Source organism: Thalia democratica, chromosome 3 (assembly GCF_965202585.1).
Source record: "Thalia democratica chromosome 3, ktThaDemo2.hap1.1, whole genome shotgun sequence".
Lineage (NCBI taxonomy): Eukaryota > Metazoa > Chordata > Thaliacea > Salpida > Salpidae > Thalia > Thalia democratica.
In genome coordinates, this window is record NC_139167.1 from 21358805 (window position 1) to 21374038 (window position 15234).

The window sequence follows — 15234 nt, forward strand, 5'->3', positions numbered from 1 at the left end:
TATATAGATAAAAACTTTAATATAACATTTGAGTTATATAGAACACTAAAATCTGATCTATAATTTTGTTACTCGACCTAAATACTAATGTAATGAAATTTTAACTTTTCTTTAAAGATTTATTTAAGAAATAAGTTTTATGTTTATCTATAACTTAAATAAAAAATATCATACTAATGCATTTTTTTGAAAGATCTCATTTATTATTAAGTTTGAAAAAACTTAGAAATTTTAAGTTTTTAAGGCTAAAGATAAATAAGGGTAACAGCGCATAAAAAAAATAATTAAAAAACTGATAAATTAAACTATACTCATCTGTAGCTCCTGCCTATCAAATGTTAAAATGAAATAATAATTTATTTGGTACGGACAAAACTAGAGTTAACTAATGTAAAACATTCAAAACACATATGACCATTTTGTTAAACTTTTGTAATTAAAACAAAATGGTTTTTTGTAGTGCAGAATTAAAAGAGCTAGAAATAAGTTTGCTCTAATTGTAGCTGTTCACCATAATTTTATCAATTGTTTCTATTATCCGTGTAAACAGAAGACATATTGTATATTTTAAAACTTTTATGTCTTATCTTGTTCTTTTATTATTTTCTCTATATTAAAAATCTATTTTAGATATAAAAAACTTGTTATTTGGTATATTAGACTATTTTTTGGGCTAAGTGATAAAGATTAAATTAAAATATTGATTAATTATGTTTAAAAAAAATTATCAGGTGGATTATTTTAATTAATACTTTTCGAATTTAGTAGCAGATCACTATCAGAGTCTGAGTTTAAATAGATTTATTCACTTTTACATTAAACTGATATCGTACTCAGTAGATTATACTGTTACATAAATTAACAAAGGTTAAAATATTAAATGTATGAATTATATTTAAACTATTTGAGCTTTATACAGTTGTCAACAATCACTATGCAACATATAATAAATTCACTGCAAAAGAGCTTTTAGACTGTTTTCCTCAGTCAATTAAAAAAAAAAATTTTTAATTATATTCTACAGATTCTAAACTTTAAAAGTCATTATTTTAAGAAAAATAAGAAATTAATCGTTTCAGAATTATAAAATTTAATTTTGTTGAGAAATGTTTAATGTCATTTTAAATTAATTTACTTGTAAGTGATAGATTTATGTGCAAGAAAGTTATACACGCCTATATACATCTTAGCTAAATTGCTAAAATTTTTTGCAAGCCTTCAAATACATTTATTTTAAACAAACATTTTAAATACAAGTTAGAAAATATTAAAAGTAATCTAGAATATAAATATTGGTAATTCATATTAAATTAATTTTTTTATTAATTTTACGTAGTCAACCTCATCTTTGGCTAAATATCAAAAGGTAAAAATGTGTAGTATTCGAAATAAAAATAATTTATAACAAAGTAAAAAGATGCAAGGTAAAAACATAATATAATACATTTTTTTAAGATTTTATTAAGCATCTTTAATATTTTAGTGTACAATTTAGAAAATGAATTATATACTCTATCAAAATAGCTAAACATAGTTTATTTTATATACAAATAACTGTTAAAAAAAAACAAGAAATCTAATTTTATATAATTTTATTACTAAACCATTCCACAAGTAGTTGTAAAGATAAAGAAACTATTATTAAAAGTGGTACAAAAGGCACAGTAAAAATTAAATTAAAACGCGTGGCGACAAATTGGACAAGTTTTGTGGTTAGCAAACCATGCTTCAATGCAAACTTGACAGAAAGTGTGCTGACCATCACAATCGAGACGCATCATGTTACTCCCGACTTCAATGTCTTCCATGCATATCACACACTGATCACCAACAAATGACTCGTCAGCTGTGAATTGTTCAAATTGTCGAATTCTTTTAATATTCAATCCTTGGTGTTTATTTATAATATTATTAACAAAGTTGACAAAATGATGATGTTCTTCGTTCAGTTGAACTTTGATCTGTTTAAGATCATTAATTAGCAGTATCAGCTCTTTTTTTTACTTTTTCATCATCGGATTCTAGTTCTGCGACCTTTAAATTATCTACGTGGAATTTGATTTCGGTTTTAAAATGAGTTTTATGAAAATCAGCAACGAAAATATTTATATAACTAACATTCCTAGTATCAGTTATTTCCTGCCATTCTTGGTGCTTTTTTTCAAGTCTTCTTTCAATTGGATGTTGATATCCTAATTTAAGTTTTAAACATAATTTACTTTACTTTAAGAAGTTAGCATTTAATTGATTTGTGTCAACTCAATAATGTTTTGTTCTATGAAGTGATTCACAGTCTTAAATGTAGAAAATTTCAAATCATTTCAAATAGTAGAAAACTTAATAATATAAAATTAGCATAATAGTACAAATCAATCATTAATTGAAATTATAACTTCTAAGTATCTAAAAAATCATTAAGTATATCCAAAAACTGTTCTGTAATTTGGAAAATGATAGTCTATAAAAAAAGTTTTCTCTTTTAGTATCATTCCTAATGTTAAATTAATCTTTAGTTGGTATACATTTTTAAATGACTTTGTATTTTTTGAGTTTGGTAAAACAAAGCACATAATTATATACTTATTTCACACTGTTATAAATAAAAACTAATATTTTTGAAGTTCTATACGAATTATTATGCATTTAAAACATGTTTATAATATAAAAACACTCTTTACTATAATATATTAACTTTATACAATTTTTTTATAAAAAAATACGGTACTTTTAGTATTTTGCTTAGTTTATAAAAACACTAAAGGTATACAATTTTAACTAACCTTATAATTTTTGAGCATTTTTTGAGTAGTCATACCTGATTGTTCTTTTAAATATTCAAAATATTTTTGAATAATAATATCTGAAATTTCAATATTAAGTTTTATAGCTATAATGTAATTTCTATTTTATTGAAGACAAAATAGCTAGCCTGTGTTTTTAAAATCTGCAAATTTACAATTACTTATACACTTAGTACAGCTACCTCTTCAAGTAATATAAAATAGCAAACTACATTATTATACTTAAAGAGGTTGCAACTTTTTGTCACCAAAAGCGGGTTGTAAATAAAATATTTCGTTTGCACACCTCTATTTAAATAAGCTTTTTACATTTATTATTTATTATTTATATTTATTAAGATATTTTGGTAATCTATTTTAGTTAAGACAAATAACTGAAATTTTTTTAAACAGTAAATGTCAAACTTATAAATACTAACAGGTAGTCTAAGTGAAGAAAGAGTTAGAATAAGTAAGAGGTAGTCTAAGTTTTAAAACTACAAAAAAAAATATTTTTGCTAAGTTTTGAGACGTAAAATGAAAAAAAAAAAAAAAATTTTTAAAGTAAGTTTTTAGAATTACAAAATTACAAGCTTTATTGTCTCTATTAGGTATAACACTAAACTAAAATAACTTAAACTATATATTAATGAAAAATTCTATAATGCCATTTAGTATTAAAAATTAATTTAATTTTTATTTTATTTCAAAGTTAAGCAGTAAGATCTTATTTAAAAAAATATTATTATTGTACAATTGTAAATTTAATATTTTAATGACTTATGATAAAAATTCAAGGATTTTTAGTTTTCAAAGTTTTATTTTCAAAAATAATAATATACCAGTTGTTTTTGTCTGGGATTTAAAATTTAAGTATTAAGTATTTAATGGCAACCTTGGAAGTGATTAAATTTGAAAGCATTTTTGAATTATCACATATAAAAAAATATTTAAAATGTCATTAAGAGTAGTTTTAGTGTATTAAAATTTGTAATGAATTCACTAGTCAAACTAAGATTTAACCTTTATTTACTTTTTGTTATACTATTGAATTACGTTTGCTCAATACAAAACAGGTTAAACAAAAAAAAAAAGCTTAACTAAATTTTTCATTATAACATAACTGTAGTTTAAGATGCGATTATACTTAAATTTATTTATAACTTAGACTTTTGTATATGTTTTTTTAGTTCGGCTAGAAATTTTTGAAAACCAATTATTGAATTTTGAAAACAATATTTGCAGTAAAGTTATATATGTATAAGTTAAAATGTTTTTTAGTAGCACCAAAAGTAAATATTTTTATTTTAAAAATATACTTAAAGAATAATATTTTGTAATAAATTTTATATAAAACAAATAAAATTAAATTATATATGTAAAAAAAAGAAACTTTTATAGATCACACTAAAATGACAATTTTAATTTTTAATTATTACACGGTTTAAATATTACATTTATATATGCATATATATGCAGAATAATAATGCATTACAAATTTATATATAAGAATCAAATATTAGCATTTTTAATAGACCCAAGATAAAATACTTTTTTCTTAAACCTATGCTATAAGAAAAATATTTAGTAATAAATTCTATATGCAACTAATAAAAAGAAAATATATATGTAAAATAAAGAAACTTTAATAGATCACACTAAAATGACAGTTTAAATTTGTCATTATTACACGGTTTAAATATTAAATTTATATATGCATATCTATGCAGAATAATAATGCATTACAATTTTATACAAAAGAGTTAAATATTAGCATTTTTAATAGCTCCAAGATTAAATACATCTTATCTTAAACCTATGCTATAAGAAAAATGTTTTGTAAAAAATTTTATAAATTTAATCAAAAAGTTAAATAAACATATATTAAAGAAATGTTTATAGGTCACACTAAAATAAGTAATATTATTAATCCGTACTATATATAAATTTTAATTACTTTAGCTATTAATAAATATAGTTGACCATCTGTCTCAAAAAAAAAAAAAAGCTAAAACAAGCAAAGAGATAATAAATCAGTATAAATTAAATACTTTTAAAATTTTAGTACATATCTTAAATGTTCTAGTGTGAAGTTTGGAAAATTTACCAAGTACCTTATAAGATTTACTAAACATAGTTTACTTTATGTACTAATAATTATCAAAAAAAACAAGAGGTCTAATTTTAAATAATTTTATTACTGAACTATTGCATCAAACATTCGTTACGAGCAAAGAAAATTGTTAAGTTAAATCTGCAATGGTACAAAAGTTTGCGTTAATTTTTTTTCTAAAATGCATGACGACAGATTGGACAGGTTTTGTGGTTAGCAAACCATCCTTCAATACAAACTTGACAGAAAGTGTGCTGACCATCGCAATCGAGACGCATCATATTTCTACCGATTTCAATGTCTCCCATGCATATCACACACTGATCACCAACAAATGACTCATCAGCTGTGAACTGTTCAAATTGCTGAATTCTTTGGGAAGTCAATCCTTGTTGTTCAATAACTTCTTTTATGAAATTGTAAAAACTAAAACACTTTTCAACCAGTTGAATTATAAACTGATCGAGCTCTCCAATCAATAACGTCAGCTCTTGTTTAAATTTTTCATCACTCGTTTTTAAAATTTCATGCTCTAAATTATCTTGATTAAATTTTATTAATTTTCCGAAATGAAATCTAGCAATACGAGCAGTAGTAATATCTCTATCATCAACATCCCTACTTTCTATTTTTTCCTGCCATTTTTGGTACTGATTTTCAAGGTCTCCTTTCAAGTTCATATTAAAATCCTAATTTTTTTAGTTGTTATTATTTTTATAAGCTTATAAATTTAAGTTGTTACTGTAAACAATCTGCTTTAAACTGTCAGTTTCTTACAATAAAAAAAACGAATAGTTACTTATAATACACTTATTCTGCATAAAACGTTGAATTGTATTACAGTAGTTTAAAACTCGATGACCAAAAGGATTTTTTATACATAAGGTCCTACGACCAATATCTTTGAGCAACATAAGTAGTTTTAGTATTTTTTTTATATAAACAAAGTATTTAATTTTAAAGAGACCAACAAACAATGCAATGTAATACAAACAAAAAAAAATCAATTAGTATAATAACAAAGTTGTAATAGAAAAGTCTATTAATTCGTTGTTTTTTTATTTATACAAGATTATTTTTTTATAGTATTAACTAACCTTGTATGTTTTGAGATTTTCTTGAGGGTCCATTTTTTCTGTATTTTCAGTATATTTATTACAGTGCAGTTTTTTTTTAATAATCTTAGGTCTGCATAAATAAAACAAACTATTGATACATTTTTTACTACTAGTTTTAAGTTTAGCTTTAATGGTGAACAAATAGTTATTAAGTAGCTTTTAGAGAAGTAATATTTAATCATAACAAAACCAAGAAAAAATAGCTGAATTTTACTAATGATACAAATAATATTATTACATATAGTTCTGCTTTAAGTATACTTTAATTAATTTTTTGAAATTATAAATGTAAACAATAATTAGATTTTGCAGTTTTTTGTGATGTCCTTGCAATAAGCAGAAACTTTTGTAAAAATCAAACCTTAATTATGATGTCAAAATATATTTACTAGCTGGTAAAAGATAAAAAATAAATAGTTGTGTTGTAAGGGTATAGTGTAGTGTACATTTACTTAGGACTAAATGATAATTAAAGGGAATCTATACTACTTATAAAAACTAGGCATGACATTTAGTGATTATATTTTTATAAAAAAACATACCAAACACTCAAAAATAAAAATATTTTGGAAAATACTTTAAATGTGATCAAAACTTTACATAAGAATAAAATCTAACAGGGATAGAAAATAACTATCTATAAAAAATTTATTATGTAACCACTTGAAATAAAAACCATTAAGTCAGTTTTAAGTGATAAACTTCTTTTGACAGAAAACTTTACATAAAACAAATCAATAACAAGTAAGTTAAATTCTGGAACTCCATTTGGTAGGTCTTGACTAGAACATCACTGCGATCACACTGTTGCTGGTTTATATAGCTATATATTAAAGATGTAAACTTGCTTTCTTGTTTACTGATTATATATTATTTAACATTCTATTTAATGGAACAGCAACGAAACTGGTATTCCTTTACACTTCCTCTTGAAGTCATTTTCAAAAGAAATCTCACTTTACCTTTCCTCTCTCTATTTACTCAAATATATTTTTATATCACTCTTTTTCGTCGTTTTGCAAGGAGATAGGTAAAGAAAACTAACATTTATTGTCAAACAGTGCAACTTCCCCTAGCTCTTAAAAATTAAAGTCAAGAAAAAAACGTGTAAGATATTAACTTAATCTAAAAATTAATCAAGTAGGAGTATTTAAGTAGTCAGACTTAAAATTAGTCATGGTTTTTTTGTGACTTATTTGCACTCCTTGATTGTCAATACTCTTTTGAGTTTTTTTGACTTGTATTTTGTCAGTTCTATTTTGACTTTATGTTTGTAAGTTTTTAAGTGATTTAGTGGACTTAAATTTTTTCAGTTATATTTAGCTAGGTAGACTTAAATTTTGACTTACACTGGGACAATACTTTCTGTTATTTGCATTTTAAACTTTATGGGGTTTCAATCAAAATGATTCCTTTTTATGATAGTTTTTAATATCCACTATGTCTTCATGGTTAACCTAAAGGGCTTTCAGTTGGACAAATATTGAATGTGAGTATTGCTTCTTAAAAATTAGATGCAAGCTTTATTATACAGTTTCTCTAAATTTAAGTAATATAAAATCTAAATCTAAGTTCAAGGTTAAAAATACTTTAAGTAGTATGACAACATTGAAAAGGTACTGTTAAGCTACTTTAATTGTATTTAAAAAAAATATTGAATATCTTATCAATATGATAGATTTATTGTGTCAAATCAAAATTTGTCAACTTTACCTGTAAAAACTGTTTTAAACTCTAGATTTTTCAATTTTTTAAAGTGATTTTTGTAAAAACTCCAGCTCTTCAAGTTTTTTATTTAAAAGTTCTTAAACTCTAGGTTTTGTGGCAAGCCTTATAAAATCATTAAGTCAAACAACTTTAATTCGAATAAAAAGAAAAAATATTTAAATTTAATATGTTAACAAACCAACAATTGGTAGTTACCTGATCCATAACAATTAAAAATCAAAAAAATCAAGTGTTGGAAAAATAAAAGTTTGCTATAAAAAATCATTAAGTCCATAAAAGTATTTTTACGAACAAAGTTTTCGAAATTAAAGTCTTTTTTCTTTAAGAAAATTACATTTATTCTTAATAAGGGCCTTTAATGTTAAAATTTTAACATAACGAAAAATAATAAAATTTCATGTTTTCAGCTTTGATAAAACAAAAATGTTAGTAACCAAAGTAAAGAATCTTAATAAATTTGTATTAGCTCAAAAATAAGAAAATAATATTTTTATAACATAGCTCATGATATTTTATTAAAAATACTATTTTGATAAAATAATGATGTCAACCTTTGGGTAAAACAATGCAAAAATTCAAAAATAAGCATTTTACAATCTTAGTCTTAAGACTGCATTTAAATTAAATTTAGCAGATACTACAAGTTATGACGCAAACATTTAATAAAATAAATAATAATTGTACTTCAGTGCTTTTCATGTTTTATCTTTTTTCATAATTTTACTATAAAACCTTATAAAAAAGAAGGTTGACAAATTTTTTGAGTAGCAGTCATGCTTATTAAAATTTCATTATCCTAGTTCTAAAATTAAGATTTTCAGGTCAATATTTCAAAAGTATAAAAATAAAATAAAAAATAATTTCTGTTATTCAGAGTTAAAAAAATTAAGATTTGAAATATCACGTTTTAGTAACTGTGTAATCATTTTCTGAGATTTTAAACTTTTGTAAATAAAATAGTGAAACTTAGATTTTATAACAAACAATTATAATGCTAAAATTGTATACTTATCTTTAAACTTTTAAAAAGTTATAATATAGTATTTTTTCAGCAACATTTTAGTATTTAAATCAGTTATTTGATTTTTTTAAATTTTACACTAAAAATGTACCAAAAACTTGCACTTTAAGATATTAGAAGACCTGGAATAGTTTAAAAAATAAAACAATGAGCACCTTTTTAAAGTATAATTATCGAATTTTTAAAGTACAAGCATTAGTTTTTCTGAGGTATAACACTGAAGTAAAAATATCTAAATAAAATTAAATTAAAAATACAATAATGTCACTTTAAAGAGTATATATTTTTCAAAGTAAAACAAAAAATATAGTTTAGAAATAAAAAAAGTTGAAGTATCACGCTTTGTAAATTGTCTAATGTCTCTTGATTAAGTTTTCAGGATTTAGAGTGTTTCTAAGATTTTTTTTAAGTAATTAAATACCAGTTGTTTTTTTTTCTAGAATTTTAAATTTAAGAATCCAGGGTTTAATGGCCACCTTAATACTGATCAAATTTATTTTTAAAACATACTAAAATACATACATATAATTATCACATACTAAAAATTGGATTTAAAATTTTATTAGAAATAAATTTTATTGTATTAGAATTTGTGGTGATCTCAGTTGTCAAACTAAATTTAACATTTGCAGACGTTTTGTTCTACTATTGTACAACTTCTGATCAACACAAAACAGAGTGGTCACTGGTTTTTGAGAAATTTCTTCCAGGTTTTCTTATTTTCTTGCAGGTTTTTGAAAGTCTTTCTTTAGTCTATTTCTGGCTTTAAGTTAAGTTCAAGGTTAAAAACTGTTTTAAGTAACATAACAACATTGAAAAGAAACTTTTTAGCTTTATTAATATGCTTTTTAATTATTAAAAAAGGATAATAAGAAAATTTTTTTACCATATACCTGATTTTTTATGCCACATCAAAATTATTCTAATTAACAACTTTTTTAATTTTTTTATGTTTTTTAATGATTTTAGTTCAAATTTCCAGGAATTTTTTATGTTTTTTAGTGTTTTTTTTCAAAAGTTTAAGTTTTTTCAAAATTTCTCAAATCCAGGTTTAATCAGGGTTTTAGGTTTTGTGGCCATCTTGACAAAAGCATTTATGTAATATTCATATTTCAGAAAATATAAATAAAATGTTTAGATATTAATACTAGAATTTTTTAATTTTTTTAAACTTTCATTAAAATAAAAATGTCAATGTTTTAAAACTATTAAAAATCCTCTAACCAACAAAATGTAGATAATTACTCAACAAACATTAGAAACAAAGTAAAATAGAGTTGCAAAAAAAAAAAAGTATTTTGTAAGTAAAAAAAAAAAAATCCATAAAAGTATTTTTGACAGGGCTAAATTTTTTAATAAAAGCGGTAAATTTTTTAAATAAAACGTACACATATGCTCAAAAAAGATGTTTTTGTTTTACTGTTCACCACAAGTTGTTTTTATTTTAATTGCAAAAGAAAACTATTTGTGATAAATTAAAAACTTTTAAATGATGTTTCGGCTCTGTTAGGATGACTAAATAAAAAACTACAACTGCGGACGGTCCTGAAAATTTTTAACTTTGAAATTCGCCCCACAACCTCAAAATATATCGATCCCTTGTTTAAAAAGTTTTTTGTTGAAATCTTACGACCATAAAACTTTTAATTTTATGTTTATTTTATGTGTATTTTATTAATCTTATGCTTGAAAGAGCCGGTTAGAAATAAACAATTAAACAATTATTTAATTCATATTTTCTTTTTAAAGCATTTATTTTAAACAGATTAGGTCTTAAATTTACTTAAAAAGGTTTAGATTATCAAAAAAAAAAACGTTTAAAAATCTAGCATGTACGCAATTGTTGATTGTAAGGCTAAAAAAAAAAGAAATTCAAGTAAAGTATTCAACTAATTATCCTACTTTATAATTAAAACACATAAGTCATGCATTATTATTACCTTAAACTTAACAATCACGTTAAAAGTATCATGTCAATTATTAAAGCTATTACTTTAAACATTAGTATGTGGTGAAACTAACATTTGTTTATAAAAATTATTAATAAATTTATAATGATTATTTAAGTACTTATAAGGTTTTTGATGAAATTTTGTTTTAAGTTAATAAAATAACATAATTAGCCAAACAGTTTTGCCTAGTTTGGAGCAATTTATCAGAAATTTAAAGGCTATAAATTTACCAATTTTAGATTGATCAAAGCCATCAGAGTTTTTTTCACAAAAGAAGATTTTTTCATTCAAATATATTACAACAGCTAGCGGTTGGATGTTGTGACTTCAAGGTTAAGAAAATCACCTTTTTTTCATCAGCATTTAAGATTATTTTAAAGAATAAATTACGGGTTTATATTTTCTATCAAAAGTATTATTAACTACAAATCAAAGTAAAATTAACAAAAAAAGCAAAAATTATACAAACACTGCGGCTAGAAAAAACTATAATTACTTATAACAACTATAATAGACTAAAAAGGTCTTTAGCTAGATAATAGTAAATAGTTCGAACAAACGTGAGCCATTATAACATTACAATACGTTCAGAACTTATGTTTATTGTTACTACCAAGGTTTCACTGCTAAGCAGCTCTTTAAGTATTACAATAAAACGACAGTTTAAAGCATTTTATATATATAAAGATAGAAAAGTAATTAAGGATGATTATTAATACTTTAAAAAATATTAATAGGTGTTAATAAGTAATGGTAGTTTAAAATAAAAAGTTGACTAAAATTCACCTAAATCAAGAATTAACGACGAAATAAAATAAATTCGAATAAATTAAGTAAGTTAAATTAAAAGACGATTTAAAAAACATAAACTACCGATAAAATAATATTAAATTATTAAAGAGTAGCATAATTTGAAGTGGGGGCACAAGGCAGCGAGCTCTGTTCGCTGAATCAATAATCTTTTTTGGTTAGACTCTGCGATGGCGATTTTCTAAAAATGCAGTTAGTACTAGCATTGGTTTGTATAGGTGAGGGGTTTGCATGTAGTTTTATGCATGATGGTGTATAAGTTTTTAGTATGATTCAAGGTGCTTTTTTTTACATCTGTAACAATGTTGATTGTGTGGATTTGTTAGGTTCAGACTGGATTTGAGCTGCTTATATCTGGTCTAATGGATACACTAATTAATAGCTTAAAATCCCTACAGTGACGCCTTAATAAAAAGCGGCTTTAACTGATTAGATAAATTTAGGTGTCACACACTACCTAGTAAGTAAAAAGTGAAGAAAAAGAAACATCGTATATTTTCACCCCCTTACTGCAACTCAGTCAAAACCAAAGTTGGAAAACGATTCCTACTTCTCATAAACACGCATTTCCCCGAAGGTTCTAAGCTGCAAAAAATATTTAACAAGAACACATTCAAGATCACTAACAGCTTCTCTACGAACGTAAAATCAATTATTAAAGCACACAAAAAAAAAGTTCTATCTGTACTAAGCCCAACTGACAAATTGTAACTGCAGAAACGCTATTCATTGTCCGTTCAACAGTCAATGTCTGCATAAAGGAATATATAAAGCCACAATTTTGCACTAGACTATAACTTAAGAATACATAGCCCTAACTTATTCTTTACGACCACATATAACCAGCACAAATCCAGCCTGAAGCCTAACAAATCCACACGGAAAATATTGTTGACAGATATAAAGAAAATCAACTTTAATCATACTAAAATCTCATGTTCCATCAAAAATAAAACCACATGCGAACCCCAATTATCCAATGGTTGTATAATTGCAACTTAGAAAGAATTGCCATCGCAGAGTCAAACAAAAAAAATAATTGAATCAGCAAACAGAGCTCGCTTCCTTATGCCCCTATTCAAATCATGCTATTTTATTTACTTAACCTTAACTTATTTATTGATAATTCATGTTTTTTAAATTGCCTATTAACTTAACTTACTTATTTTATTTAAACAGTTTTAAATTTAGTCGTAAATGCTAGTAAACTAATAACATAAAATTTTGTATGAATAGTTAGTTTATATAACTTGAAAAAATAACTGCTGATTTACAAACAAACAATAAAAATCATAAGTACCGAAATATATTAACAAATACTTCTAGATTCCTTATTGTTTGCTTGTATTTATTTCGTTAACTATATATGACATTTTAAACGTAGACACCTGTATTATACTGCTATTATAAACAAATAAAAGTGGATAATGCTCTACACTTTAAGTCTAAAAAATATACCGGTTATTATTTTAGGTATAGGTAATTTTTTTTCAAGTACACCAATCGATAGATACAAAACATTAGTAATATTTTGAGATTTTTTTGATTTAAGTCTACTTGCATTATTTTGAATTTGCAAACTTAAATTTTGTCAGTTGTATTGCGATTTTGTGGTCTTAAAAATTGTTAGTTCTATAATGACTTTATGGGCTTACACTGGGTAAACAGTAACATCCTTTGTTGCTTATAACTTAATCGCCCTTTTGTATTTTAATCAATATGACCCCTTATTGCCTGATGGTTTTTTTATATACCTCAATTGCTTTCTGGTTGTAGTAAAACCCAAAAGGATTTGAAAAGGGCAATTTGTATGCGTGAGTATTGCTTCTTAAAAATAAAATGCAACTTTTGTTGTTTAACTTCTCTAAAATTAATGAAAAATAAGATTCCCTACGAAATAAAGATGTCAAACATAGGAAAGAATGTGTAATAAAGATGTGTTTAATTTTTAGTATTTTTTATTCTTAGGAGGTACGCATGCAACAGTGTCCCTCCCTACGCTAAGCCCCTAGATCACACTAAAAAAACACTTCTATTTTCTTTAATTACACAATTTCTTAAATAGTACTTATATTATACCTTACAATATATTAAATTTAAAAAAGTTAACCACATCTTTGACAATGTAAAAAAAATTAAGTTAAACACTTTATAAAATAAACATAACTTGAAAAATTAAAAATGTGTTTAAATAAAATATAAGATTTTTAAGACGCATATGTAAATTTTTAGTATACTATATACTCTATACTCTATAAAATTTACTAAACATATTTTATTTTTTGTAAAAAAAACAAACAAAAATAAAAGCACAAGAGATATAGTATTAAAAATTTATTACATTACCACCCAACAAATAGTTGTAATTAGAAAAGACACCTGAAAAAACATTTTAGTAGATCTAAATTCATATTAAACAAATATTTAAAACGCATGGCGACAAACTGGGCAGGTTTTGTGGTTGGCAAACCATCCTTCGATACAAACTTGGCAGAAAGTGTGCTGACCATCACAATCAAGACGCATCATGTTTCTACCGATTTCAATGTCTCCCATGCATATCGCACATTGATCACCAACAAATGACTCGTCAGCTGTAAATTGTTCAAATTGTTGAATTCTTTGAGGACTCAAACCATTTTGCTCATTTATAACGTCATTAACAAAGTTGACAAAATTCTGATGTATTTCGTTTAGTTGAACTTTAAAGTGATCGAGCTCTTCTGTTAACAGTGTCAGCTCTCGTTTTACATTTTCATCGCCGGTTAGCATTACCCTCATTATTTTATTTTGATGAAGAATTATATCAATTTCAATCGAAACTCTGCTAACACGAGCATAGATAATATCATTTGGATTAACATTCCGACTTTCAATTTTTTCCTGCCATTTTTGGTACTGATTGTCAAGATCTCTTTTCAATTTCATGTGGATATTCTAATTTCAATTAAATACTATTACTTCATAATTTTTTAAGCTTTAGTTACTTTAAACATTTTATTACATTTAACATAATTATTATTTCAATTAGTAAAAACATTACTTTATAAAACATAGCATATTGTTATGCAATAGTTTATACAACTATGAATTAAAAATTAATTGTTACTTATATACCATAGAACTTTTAATTCAATAAAACTTGTTATTATATTCAAAACTTTTTTAATTAACTCTGTTATAACTTGTTTACGAAAGTAGTAACGTACTTTTAGCATATTGTTTATTGTTTGTAAAAAAGCAACTTTAAATAACCTTGCACTTTTCAATCATTTCTTGAGTAGACATATCTGCTGGTTCTTTAAAATGTTTTAATAATTTTGGTATTAAAACTTTCTGCAATTTCAATAATAGATATTACAGTTATTATGTAAAGTTCATTTGAGTGAAAAAAACTAGTTTAAAGTTTTTAAAACTTCAAATAAAAATATAACTAGTATAACTATAATATACTTATTGTCTAAATATCTAAACAGTAAATGTTAAACTTATAGGACATTAACGTAAATTAGAATTTTTCTATACCAATGATTCAAAAAAGAATAATTAATTTTAAAAAAATTAAAAAGTTGTACTAATATATAAGAAAAAAAGTTTAATTTTGCCGAATTGCAAAAATTACAAAAAAATAAGTTGTTAATATTAAATAAACGCTGCATTATACAATTAAACATTTCACGTTAGAATTACTATTACTGTGTAATCATTTTCT